The 13,387-nt window shown below is 35.9% G+C and overlaps 3 pseudogenes; 1 reads left to right on the top strand and 2 right to left on the bottom strand.

Annotated features, from left to right (window-relative positions):
• Positions 1-1,072: 1,072 nt before the first annotated feature.
• On the bottom strand, positions 1,073-1,774 carry LOC136033426 (cytochrome c oxidase subunit 3-like; annotated as a pseudogene).
• Positions 1,775-3,458: 1,684 nt separating this feature from the next.
• LOC136034150 (cytochrome c oxidase subunit 1-like) lies at positions 3,459-4,197 on the bottom strand (annotated as a pseudogene).
• A 4,368-nt stretch (positions 4,198-8,565) lies between these two features.
• Positions 8,566-12,019, top strand: LOC136033532 (cytochrome c oxidase subunit 1-like; annotated as a pseudogene).
• The last annotated feature ends 1,368 nt before the right edge of the window (positions 12,020-13,387 follow it).

The following is a 13,387-nucleotide window of genomic DNA, read 5'->3' as shown; positions in this document are numbered from 1 at the left end:
AAATTGCTCAGCTTAGGTCTAAGACACTATCTATTTAGAATATTATTTTTACCATCCATTACAGGGCGGAAAAACTTTATACCCTTAGCAATGGGTGAACTTCTCTACTATGAGGGTGATTGCGGCTGGGTAGAGGAAGCAGGACCTTCACTAATCTACCAAAACAGTTCGTGGGGCTCATCTCTATTTTTGTTTTTAACTTCCTCCCCATATAAGGTGCTCATTCTATCTTCTTTATTGTTGACACTATTTATTTATTTCTATAGCTTAATAAGAGCCTAACTATGAAGATGTTGGGGTTTATTATTCCTGGAAATATCTAAGAGCCATCTGTCTATCTATGCATTGAAAATGCATTGTATTAAATATATTTCGTAAATAGGCAGTGAGTAGAATTTAACTACCCAGTTGAAGAATTAGCAGCTCCCATCCTTCTTTTTGCCTCTTAACAGGTGCTACCCCTTCCTCTTCATTAACAATGAAGCGCTATTAATTAGCTTCTGTTAAAGAGTAGGAGCCAAGAAGCCTTAATTCAGGTCGTAACTGGATTTGATAACATCAACTCTCACTCTGAGAGAAGGGATATCCCCTCCTTTAGGATGCAAACCTAATGTTCTGATTAAACTATTCTTCTAAATAAACTAACCTCCAATAAAGCTAACAATTATCTAATTCATCTGAGGGTACCCTTCTTTCACTCATAAGATATTCCTGCAACAAGGATAAAAAAAAGAAGATAACCAAGTAGGTTCTTGAGTAGGATATATTCAAAAATACTATTGGTAGGAGCAGGGTAATTTCTGCATCAAAATAAGAAGATTAGACTAATAACAAAAAACCGAATAGAAAAGGGGGCTCGAGAGGAATTTAAGGATCAAATCCACATTCAAATGGGGAACTTTTCTCACGATCTAGAGACATTTTTTATTAATAAACACCCCCAGGGTCAGCATAATAAAAACAAGTATAAAAATTCTTAATCAAACTAAAATAATTATCTTTCCCTAACAGGATCCCTCGATTGGAAGTCAAGTATAATATATATACTAGAAAGATTTTATTCTCCTCATCCTTAGATGGAAAGATGAAGAAACAACCATACAACGTCAGCAAAGTGTCAGTATCAAGCTGCAGCCTCAAACCCGAAATGATGTTGGGGGGAGAATTAGCATTTAGCATGGGGCAAAATACAAATTATGAGAAAAATAGTGCCAAAAAGCACATGTAAACCATAAAAACCTGTTCTTATAAAGAATGTATATCCATAGATTTTATTTGCTATAGTGAAAGAGGCCTCTATATATTCCAACCCTTGGAGAAACGAGAAGTATACTCCCAACAACAAAGTAATTTGGAGCCATTGTAGACACTGACCAAAATTATTTTCTATTAAGGCATGGTAGGCTCAAGTTACTTTAACCCCTAAGGCCAGAAGGATACTCATATTAAGTAGGGGTACTTGGAATGGATTAAATCCTTCTACTCCGATTAGGGGTCATAAGGCCTCAACTTCAATATTTGGCGATAGGGTTCTGTGAAATCCAAAATAAACCTTCGTTGAATGCATTCCTTGGAAAATAGCTTCTTGTGAGACATCTCGCCACCATTGATACGAGACAAATAGGATTGCAAGCAACCCTGTAAAGAAGAGTATTCAATCAAAAGAATGAAATCATTTTACAAGTCCCGAAGCTATTGCAAAAGCTGCTATACCTGTAGCCAGGGGTCAAGGTCTAACATTAACTAAATGATAGGGGTGATTTAATTGATTCATTATTCTCTTGCGTAAAGAGTTATTAGAGTCAAAAAATCATAAGATTGAATAATAGCCAAAGAGAATTCTAGTATCAATAAGACAATCTGTGAAAAGATAACAATTGTAGTAATATAAACATTTTCTATGGTACCTTGAGCCCTTAAGAGAGTTAGTAGGAGATGGCCGAATATCATATTGGCCGCAAGTCAGAGAGAGAGTGTAAGAGGTCGAATCATATTTCAAATGATTTCAATCACCACTATGAAAGGTGTCAGAGGTTCTGGTGTTCTTCGAGGAGCAAGATGTGCTAAAGCGTTTGTAGTCTCCTTAACTCAAGCATATATGATGAAAGAGATCCAGAGAGGAACTGCAAGTCTTATAGTGACCGTAAAATGTCTAGTAGCAGTGAAAATTTAGGGAAATAAACCAATAAAATTATTAAACAAAATAAATAAGAAAAGGGCAATAACTGGGATATTAGTACCAAATCTAGTCCGTCCTATAAGTAAAGACATCTCCAAATTCAATCCTATCGGAGCTCTCTAAGCCAAAAATTGAGGTCGTGTGGGGATTAATCAAAAAGATATCACTATAAATGAGAGTGGGGTTATTATTCTTAACCAGTTGGATAAAAAAGAGGAAGTCGGGTAAAATACTAAAAAGAGATAAGATATCATTTTCAATTCAAATAAATAGTCTGATTAGAGAATCTCTTACAAGAAGGGATTGAATGTGGTTGATAAAGGAAAAAAAACTATAGTCATAATAGTTCATAAGAGGGTTATGGAGATAAAAAAGATTATAACTCAAGGGAGCGGTATTATTTGGGGAATAAGAGACTGCCGTTGGCTTCTTAAAGTTGACAACCTTATATTTATTATTAAACTAAGTCTCTATTCCATAGGGGGTAATTACGATAAGAGAGCTTATGAGGCTACCGCTTGACCTTTAGCCACCCTATGAAATTTGTAACTCAAGTTACTTTAGAAAGTCTCTCTCCCCTACAGCCTCATTTACAATAGGTATTGAACTATGTCAAGATCCAAAAATTTCAGAACATTATCCATAAAATACTCCGGGTATATTTACTAGAAGTCTGGATTGATGAAGTCGACCATGGAGAGTATACATCTTAATGCCTAGAGACGGTACGGCCCTTGAATGTAAAACGTCATCTGAAGTAATCATTAGACTAATAGCTTAATTTTAAGGTAGCGGTATATGATTATCTACATCAAGATTAGTATACTCATAAGATAAGTAAGTATCACTGGTGTTTTGTTACCTTAATTGTTAGAGCAGGATTGGGGATTTCATCAATTAAATAAAGAAGTCGAATAGAAGGAAGGACAATAACTACTAAGATAAGAGCAGGAATATCGGTCCAAATTGTCTCGATTGCTTGACCATCAAGTTAATAACGATGTAGAAACTTATAAGAAAAAAAAGCAGCTAAGAAAAAGCCGACAAGTGAAGTAATTAGGATAAACTACTAGTAAGGCATGGTCATGGAAAAAAAATAAGTTGTTCTATAAGGGGTGAGTTCCCATTTTGTAAGCCCAGTTGGAATCATTGAGACACTTTTATAGGGGTTACCCATCTTTGGAGCTTAAATCCAATGCATACATTTTCTGCCACTTTAAAATATAGAGATCATAGTAATTTCTTCGTAAGAGTGATCAGCGGGCGGACGGGGGTGATTTCACTTCACACTTGATCTTAGATTAAGCGAAAAAACATTAATTCGTTTGGCGATCATGGACTCTCAGATACAAAAGATAAACATGAGTGCGGCAAATATAGACATAACTCTCCCTAAAGAAGAAATTACATTTCCTGAAGCAAATGTATCGGGATAATCTGCGTAACGACGTGGTATTCCGGCGACACCTAAGAAATGTTGAGGGAGAAAAGGTAAGTTCTCTTCTAAGAAAATGATAAAGAAATGCACCTTAAGAAGGAACTGATTCATTCTCAACCCAGTTATTAAAGGAAATCAATGAACAAATCTTGCTATAATAGCAAAGACAGTACCCATTGACAGAACGTAGTGAAGATGGGCGACTATCTAATAGGTATCTTGGAGAACAATATAAATTCTGGAGTTTGATAGCAATACTCCTTTTTCCCCCTACAGTAAATAAGAACTCGAACCCAGTTGCCCATAATATAGAGGGGGTTATAGTAAGTCTTGTTCTTTGTAAAGTCCCGATTCATCTAAAAATCTTAATTCCCGTAGGAATTGCAATGATTGTAGTTGCAGCAGTAAAATATCCTCGGGTGTCTACGTCCTTTCCCACAGTTAATGTATGATGGGCCCAAACAACAAAACCAAGAATACCAATAGCAAGTATAGCATAGATCATACCTAATGTACCAAATTCTTCCTTCCTACCTCTCTGTTGACTAATAATATGGGATACCATTCCAAATCCAGGTAAAATTAAAATATATACTTCAAGACGTCCGAAAAATCAGAATAAATGTTGATAAAGGATGGGGTCTCCACCACCTACGGGATCATAGAAAGAAGTATTCAAGTTACGATCAGTTAATAATATAGTAATAGCTCCCGCTAGGACTACTCCTTTCGGATACCCCACAAGGAAGATTTTCTAGGGAACGAGCTCTAGAAAAAATTATATTATAATATCAAGGAGGACATGTGATGGCTTAAAAGTTGCCTGGTTGTAACGAACATCGTCATTAAAATGATAATTTCAAAATAATTAATTCAGACTAGGTGGGGCTAATTATAGAAATTTAGCAACTATAATGATAGAATTAGTAGAAACACAAATATATTTCATATAATTCATTTTAAAAATCCGAAAGTAATTCAGCAAAACTCATCTCCGCCTGTTTAACAAAGACATCGCCTCCCAATTTTAGGAGGTTGGGCCTGCCCACTGATGAATTGAATGGCCATGGTATACCGACCATGCGAAGGTAGTATAATCATTAGCCTTTTGATTTGAGGCTGGAAGGAATGGCTTGTGAGAGATGGCCTGTCCCTTTGATTAGATTGAAGTTAATTTTTAAGTGAAAATGCTTAAGTGTACATGGAGGGTGGTAAGACACTATAGATCTTTACTTTTAATCCTTCTGTCCTACGGTAAGTAACTAGACACAAGAAAATAATGTTTGGTTGGGGCGACGGTGAGAGAAGAATAAACACTCATAGTACAAATACATCGATAAATGACCATTAATCCTTAGATGAATAAATACCAAGTTACCTTAGGGATAACAGCGTAATTCTTTTTGAGAGTTCAAATCGACAAAAGAGTTTGCGACCTCGATATTGGTTCAGGGACCCTACTCGGTGTAGCACCCTCGAAAGGTAGTCTGTTTGATTATTAAACCCCTACGCGATCTGAGTTCAGACCGGCGTAAGCAAGGTTTGTTTCCACCCCCAGGGCAAATTCACTCATAATAGTGCGAAAGGACCATTTGAGATTTTATGTCAACTTGGCAGATAAATGTGTTAGATTTAGGATCTATTTATAAGGAGTCCTTAGTTGATAGCACTAGCTAAAATGATCTATTTTATTTTTCCACGGGTAGTTATGGTTTTAATCTCAGTTGCTTTCTTAACACTATTAGAACGAAAGATTTTGGGGTACACTCAATTACGTAAGGGCCCAAACAAAGTCGGTTTTTTAGGGATCTTATAGCCTTTCTCTGGCGGTATCAAACTATTTTGTATGGAAGTTTCACTTCCCCTTGTTTCAAACTTCTTACCATATCTGTTTGCCCCTGTGTTTAGCCTATTCCTCTCTTTCTTCCTATAAACCTTAGTCCCATTCATATCTTATGGAACTAAATTCAATTTATCATTCCTCCTAGTCATTTGCGAAATGAGACTGGGATTATACAGAATCATAGTAGAAGGCTGATCTTCTAACTCTTAAGTATTCCTGGCTAGGAAGAATTCGCGCGGGGGTACGGACTATTTCTTATGAAGTAGCTCTAATTATCATTATTCTCTCTCCTTTAATATTAGTCAAAAGCTCGATCTAGTGGGGTATGTAGTTAAGTCCTCGTATTTAGGGTGACCCCGATATTTACGTTTCTCTCTAGGATTGTGCTGGTTCATTACAATTCTGGCACAGACCAATCGTACCCCATTCAATTTAGCTGAGGCGGGATCTGAATTAGTGTCGGGCTTTAACACAGAGTACATAGGGGTCGGCTTTGCTTTAACTATATTATCTGAATATGCTAGTATTCTTTTCATATCTCTTCTATTAAGTGTAGTATTCGGGGGAATAAGCTTTTTGATATTTTGCTTAGTGGTGTACTTCTATCTTTGGAGACACGGATCTTTCCCTCGCTACTGCTACGATAAACTATTATACTTATGCTGAAAAAGCCTTCTGCTGGTATCTCTTATATTTCTCTGTCTCTATTGAAGTCTTTCCCAAAGGGGCTAATATTAAAGACCCCTGGTTGTATAATCAACCTTATCCTGCTTTCAAAACAGATGCTTTAATCGGCCAAGGGGTCTCACTACGCAATCGTGTCGTTAATATTAATAATAATTGGAGTAAATACAAAACAAGAGAATTGCACACGCGTGAGAACTTGGCCTAGAAAAATATAAGGATATTCTACGGGTCGTGCCCCAATCCATGTGAGAAGTAAGAATACGGATACTCATGATCAAAATATGGGTTGAGCGATAGAATACAACTCGAGACCTCAGAGCTTGGGCATAAATGTAAAAGAAATGACACAAGAGTGAGAATAGAAGAGACAAGAGCAATTATCCCTCCTAATTTATTAGGAATAGACCGTAGGATAGCATATGCAAACAGAAAATATTCTTGTTGCTGGATATGGGCTGGGGTAACTAACGGATTAGCAGGAATGAAATTATCAGGGTCTCCTAGAAGATAAGGTCTAGTAAGGGATAGAGCTAAAAGAATAAAGATAAGCACTATAAATCCCACGGTATCCTTAATAGTAAAATAAGGGTTGAATGGTAACTTGTCTAGGTTGGCGTTAATCCCAAGAGGATTACTAGAGCCTCTTTGATGAAGGAATAAAAGGTGAATTATTGTTAAACCGGCTACCAGAAAGGGGATTAAGAAATGAAAAATGAAAAATCGCTTATTTTTTAAAATCTGGGGGGTCATTTAACCATTGACCATAGGGGCTTCTTATTCCTGTTTAAAAAGTCAATAGGAGGGCCAGAGGGGAAACTAGAAGGAGGGCCAGAAATAAGTACGCTACTACAAATGAAAAGGCTAATAGAGTAAGTTTATTAACATTAAAATTAATGAACGTGAGGTCAGCAGGAAAGAGATACCCCAAAGAAGAGCTTAAAAATATATCATTTTCAAGCGAAACCAAGACTGAGAAGATAATTGTAGGAAGAACTCATGTGATTGAAGTTAACTCAATAGCAAACTTCTCGTTAGCTCTGAGCGAAGATACATTAATAAATATAACCAGAATTCCACCCAAAAATATCAAAAAAATAATTAAGGAAATTCACAAGGAAATATTTTTAAGCATAATACCAATAATAGAGTTTGGATGAATAACGAGAGCGTAAAAGCAAGAGGATGATTAATTAGGATCATAAGTATAGAAATAACAACAATAGATATTAGCATTTCAAAAGATATTTTAATATAAATATTAACTTTGGAAGTTTAAAGATGTTAATAACTCTTTTGAAGACCGAGAGATTTCTCTAAATCCGGTTTACAAGACCGACATTATTTTTTGATTCATTATGTTTTAAAAAAATTTATGAGTAGAGATCTAGGAAGCACAGTAAAGAGTATCTTTTTAGTGCAAGCAAAATGTTTATTCAAACTCCCTCCTTCTTTCAAGACACACTTTCCGGTGTGCCTACTTTGTTACGACTTATCTCTTCAGAAACGAGAGCGACGGGCGATGTGTACATTTCTCAGAGCCTTCATCAGTTTAGCAGGCCTTACTTCTAAACCCAGCTTCTTCTCCATGGTAACATAAAGATTCCGTGTAAGTTCTTTTTGTAACACACCCTCTCCCGAACATAAGCTACACCTTGATCTGATTTGTTAGCCTAAGCAATTAAGAGAAGTTAATTATTTAATCCCCTGAACGACGGTATATAAGCTGTTTCACCAGAACGGGTTGATTGTCTCGTGGATTGTCGTTTATGGGGCAGGTTCCTCTAGTAAGCTTAGAAACCACTAAATTCTTTAGGTCTGAATAATACTATCCAGGTTAATTAAGAGTGGACTAGTACGGTATCTAATACTAGTTTTTTGACCATCTAAAAAGTGCTTTAATCAAAGAAAATAGGAGATAAATACAGATTTCACCCTTATTGATATGAAATATATTTGTGCCAAAGCTCCTCTGTTCACCTAAAATATTTCCTCTAGGACCTTGTGTGACCGCGGATGCTGGCACAAGGTCGCCCCCCAATCTTTTCATTCGCTATACCTAGGAAATAGACAATAATATTGGCCACTCCACCTCTTGTCTAAAATGATATCTTGCATATGGCTCGTAGAAATAGTAAATAGACTAGCTAGAATCAAACTTTCACTGCTGAATCTGTTAGTGATTAGCCCTGAATATGGGTTAGCAGTGTTGTTAAATGTAAATAAAGCATATTGAACAAGACGGTGTTCCCAGATTTACTTAGTAGGTCAGCAGTCCGTAAAAATAGAATCTATGGACATTAATACGAAGAAGACAGATCTGGGAGGTTAATAAAAGCAGCTAGCCCTGCAAGCGACCGAAACCCATTCTCTGGCCGCCATAAAGAGCGTAACATCCGGTCGATATTTATATTTTTAAATATGAAAAATACTATAAGCCAGCTTCATGTGTGTATGATTATACGTCATGCAAGTAAGTCAATAATAGTAGAAATAGAATTAATAGTGACTACTTGTCTGATGAGTTAATTTCTTATCATACAATAATTGCCCCTCCCGACTAAATTTCTCCTTGGTACTTGGAATTAAATTTCTTTCAAGTGAATGCATACACAAATGTAAATTACAAATTATTTGAATACTTGCTATGTTGCATATGTTATTATAGAAGTTATGAACAAAAATAAAAAGGTTAAATAGGGAACTAGCCCACCCCTAGGTACCTAAAGTGCCCATGTAAATAATATGTTGCTTGTTCAACCTTGAGTAAGAATTGAGTGTAGCTAATGACGAATCGAAACGACACCGAATGGCGAAATGCAATGCTGTAACTAAATGTACTGTAAATATATATACAAACGAAGTGACATGCAACATTAAATACGCAGGCTGCCTCTGTAACAAGCCCTCCCCCCTTAGACATGTAAGCTTAACCTACATGTCTGGGGAGGGGCCTTGCCAAAGAGCCAAGCCTGCGTATGTATATTCATATATTTAATGTTCATTTATATAACGTTCTGTACAGTACATTCACCCCTCTTTTATTAGTTCAATAAAACAGCGGTGAATGTGCGTTATTTATATCATTTATATAATATTAAATTTCGTTCTAACCCTCCTAAGAGGGTTTCCTGAATAGCCTAGAGATATTGATTTCTATTTATCCTGGAAGATTTGGTGTTCCAGGATAAATAAAATCATTATTTCATTTAATACAACCCTCTTAGGAGGGTTTGAAATTTAATAGAGCCATAAACTTATTTGTAGTATTTGTGTTAAGGAGAAAATGCTACAGATAAGTTTATATCTTATTAAAGGTAGCTATAATAAAAGATTATTTTTTTTTATTTAATATCATGATAATGACGTTCTGTATAGGTAAATTTGTTTCAAATTCTAAATTCAAAAACCCCTAGAATTGCTGAAAATCGGCTTAAAAGTCACGTCTAGGGGATTTTGTAACACCCTTTTACACGATTAAAACACCAGTTCTTGATATTACCTAAAAAAATGGCCACTTCGAGGTACTGCCTTTGATTCTGTAAAAGGCTAGGTTCAACTGCCCTCAATTTTCCTCCAAAAATAATGAAAGTAATGATTTTGTTCCGTTTGGTCGGGGGGGGGGGGTAATTTGACCACCTTAATCGCTTGCGACAGCTAACATCTCTTTTTGTTGGAGAAGAAATCGAGGATTTGATATATGCTAAATATTGTTTACTATTGGAATAGAATGCGGTTGTTTTATTGATGTTGGCCGATGATGTTGGCCTCATTCTGAAGCAACGCCTCTGAGGGGGGGACCCTTCTCTAGTGTAGGTGTTAAAGAGTATTCTAAGATAAGCTACTGGGCTCTTACCCCAATGATAGAGCAATCTCTCTTTAAATGATTAAGTGGTTATGCCTAAATTTTTCTTATATTCTTATAGTATCCTCCCACTCCTGGTTAGGTCTGTGACTTAGAATAAAAATAAATTCTTTAAGTTTTATCCCTATCATGATTGAAGAGAGATGGGAAAATAGATTAAAGTATTTCTTAATTCAGTCATTAGCCTCAGTCATCTTTTTAGCGAGTATTTTGAATCAATCATTTGCATTCTTAATCCCTTTTGCCCTACTAATTAAGAGTGGCGCGGCCTCGTTTCACATATGACTAGTAAGTATTTCTAAGTCTATGTCATGAAAGGTTTTATCTCTTTTAATAACTTTTCAGAAAATTTGACCTCTTCTCGGACTAGTTATAATGCATTTTACAAATTATTTTCTTATCCTTGTTAGAGCATTGATTGATGGATTGGGGGGAATTAACCAATCCAACCTTCGGCTAGTTATGGGGTTTTCCTCTGTTAGACATTTATCCTGATTAATATTTTATTTAAGTGGATTTTTCTTGATAATAATTTATAATATCACTTATTTGGCTATCTTATATTTTTTAGTAATTTTACTACAACATAAGGGTACATGCTCCCTCGCCATGATTAATAATAATGCCAAATTGATCTATAAGGCTTCGATTTCATTTAGTCTTCTCTCTTTAGTCGGAATATCCCCCTTTTTGGGATTTTTTATTAAATGAATATCTCTAGAAATAAATGTTTTACCCCCTCTTCTTGTACTAGCCCATGTTATATCCTCGTGTCTCTCAGTGTATTTTTATTTTAAGATTGCTATGAGCTCTCTTTTATTCCCCTCAGAGGTAAAGTCTAATTAAATATAGATCCTGGGCATTTTATCAAAAGGGTTCAATATTTTTCTTCCCCTGTTCTTTTTGTAAAGCTTTAAGTTAATTAAACTACCAGCCTTCAAAGCTGGAAATAAGAGGTTCTTAAGCTTTTTTAATTTCTACTTAACATAGATGGGGGTATTATCAACATAATTACAGTATCAGGCACCCCATCTGTTTGTCAGGCACCTTTTTATCAGGTACCCCATCTGTTTATTATATATGAAATGTAAATTTTTCCTTAAGAATCAAAATCTTACGTGCACAAAACACTTATATACAAAATTACTTCCTGCCTGAAAAGTGATATAACTGACTAAGGCCGGGTTAGACACAACTCAAGATTTGCAATCTTATATTTTTTTAAACTACTGAGCCACAAATTAACCTTAGTAAAGGGAATAATCCTTAACTAAATTTACAATTTAGCAACTATTGTCGGCCAATTTACGTATGCAACGTTGATTTTATTCTAAAAATCACAAAGGTATTGGAGCTTTGTACTTTATTTATTGGGCTTGAGCAGGTATAGTTGGGACTTCTTTAAGAATGCTTATCCGAGCAAAATTGAGCCAGCCAGGTTCTCTGAATGGTGACGAACAAGTATATAATGTCATTGTGACAGCTCATGCATTTATCATGATTTTTTATTCATGGGTATACCAATCTTGATTGGAAGATTTGGTAACTGACTAGTACCCATTATACTATGCGCTCCGGATATAGCCTTCCCCCGACTAAATCACTTAAAATTTTGAATACATCCTCCATCCCTAACTCTTCTCTTGGCCATATCTATAGTGAAAAGAAGTGCAGGAACTGGATGGACAGCATATCCTCCACTCTCATATGCCATTGCTCAAGCCGGACCTTCTGTAGACTTAGATATTTTTTCACTTCATTTAGCTGGGGTTTCTTCCATTTAAGGGGCTGTGAATTTTATTACTACTATTATTAATATACGACCTCAATTAATATCTATTGATCTTATACCTCTTTTCGTTTGGGCAGTGGGAATTACGGCCGTTCCTCTCACCACTTCCAGTCCTAGTGGGAGCTTTTACTATATTTTTAACTGATCCTACCTTGAATACTTCTTTCTTTGATCCCGCAGGTGGCGGAGACCACATCCTTTATCAACATTTATTCTGATTTTTAGAACATTCTGAAGTATATATTTAAATTTTACCTGGATTCGAAATGGTATCCCATATTATTAGTCAAGAGAGAGGTAAGAAGGAAGAATTTGGTACATTAGGTATGATTTATGCTATAATTGCTATTGGTATTCTTGGTTTTGTTTTCTGGGTTCATCATATGTTTACTATGGGAATGGACTTAGACAACCGAGCATATTTTACTGCTGCAACTATAATCAGTGCAAATCCTTGTATTTTTAGATGGAATTAAGATTTTAAGATGAATCGGGACCTTACACGGAAAACGACTTACTCTACCCCCCTCTATACTATGGGCCCTTGGGTTCGTGTTCTTATGTACTTTAGAGGGACTTACCGGAGTTGTACTCTCAAACTCCAGAATAGATATTATTCTCCGCGATACCAATCACGTGGTCGACCATTTTCACTACGTTTTGTCAATGGGTGCTGCCTTTGCTGTTATAGCAGGATTCGTTCATTGATTTCCTTTAATAACTGAGTTGGGAATGAATCAGTCAAGCGGTAGCATCTTAAGCTCTTTTATGGTAATTTCCCCCTATGGAATAGAGACTTAGTTTAAGAATAAATATAAGGTTATCAACCTTAAGAAGCCAGTGGCAGTCTCTTATTCCCCAAATAATACCGCTCCCTTGAGTTATAATCTTTTTTATCTCCATAGCCCTCCTATGAACAATTATGACTATAGTTTTTTCCCTTTTCAACCATATTCAGTCCCTTCTTCTAAGAGATTCTCTAATCAGACTATTTATTTGAATTGAAAATGATAGCGAATCTCTTTTCAGTATTTGATCCGACTTCCTCTTTTTTATCCATCTGGTTAAGAATGTTAACCCCTCTCTTATATAGTGATATCTATTTGATTAATCCCCTCACGACCTCAATTTTTGGCTAAGAGAGTTCTGATAGGACTGATTCGGGAGAGATCTTTACTTATAGGACCAACTAGATTTGGTGCTAATATCCTAGTTATTGCCCTTTTCTTATTTATTTTGTTTAATAATTTTATTGGTTTATTCCCCTATATTTTCACTGCTACGAGATTTAACGTTCATTTTAAGACTTGCAGTTCCTCTCTGGATCTCTTTCAACATATTTGCTTGAGTTAAGGCGACTACAAGCGCTTTAGCTCATATTGTGCCTCTAGGAACACCGGTGCCTCTGATACCTTTCATAGAAGTGATTGAAATCATTAGAAATATAATTCGACCTACTAAACTCTCTGTCAGACTTGCGGCCAATATGATTGCCGGCCATCTCCTACTAACACTCTTAGGGGCCCAAGGTACCATAGAAAAAGTTTATATTACTGCAATTGTAGTCTTTTCACAGAATTTCTTAT

The sequence above is a fragment of the Artemia franciscana genome, chromosome 12, assembly GCF_032884065.1.
Source record: "Artemia franciscana chromosome 12, ASM3288406v1, whole genome shotgun sequence".
Taxonomy (NCBI): domain Eukaryota; kingdom Metazoa; phylum Arthropoda; class Branchiopoda; order Anostraca; family Artemiidae; genus Artemia; species Artemia franciscana.
Note: the sequence above shows the minus strand (reverse complement) of the source record. Positions and strands in the feature narration are given on the sequence as shown.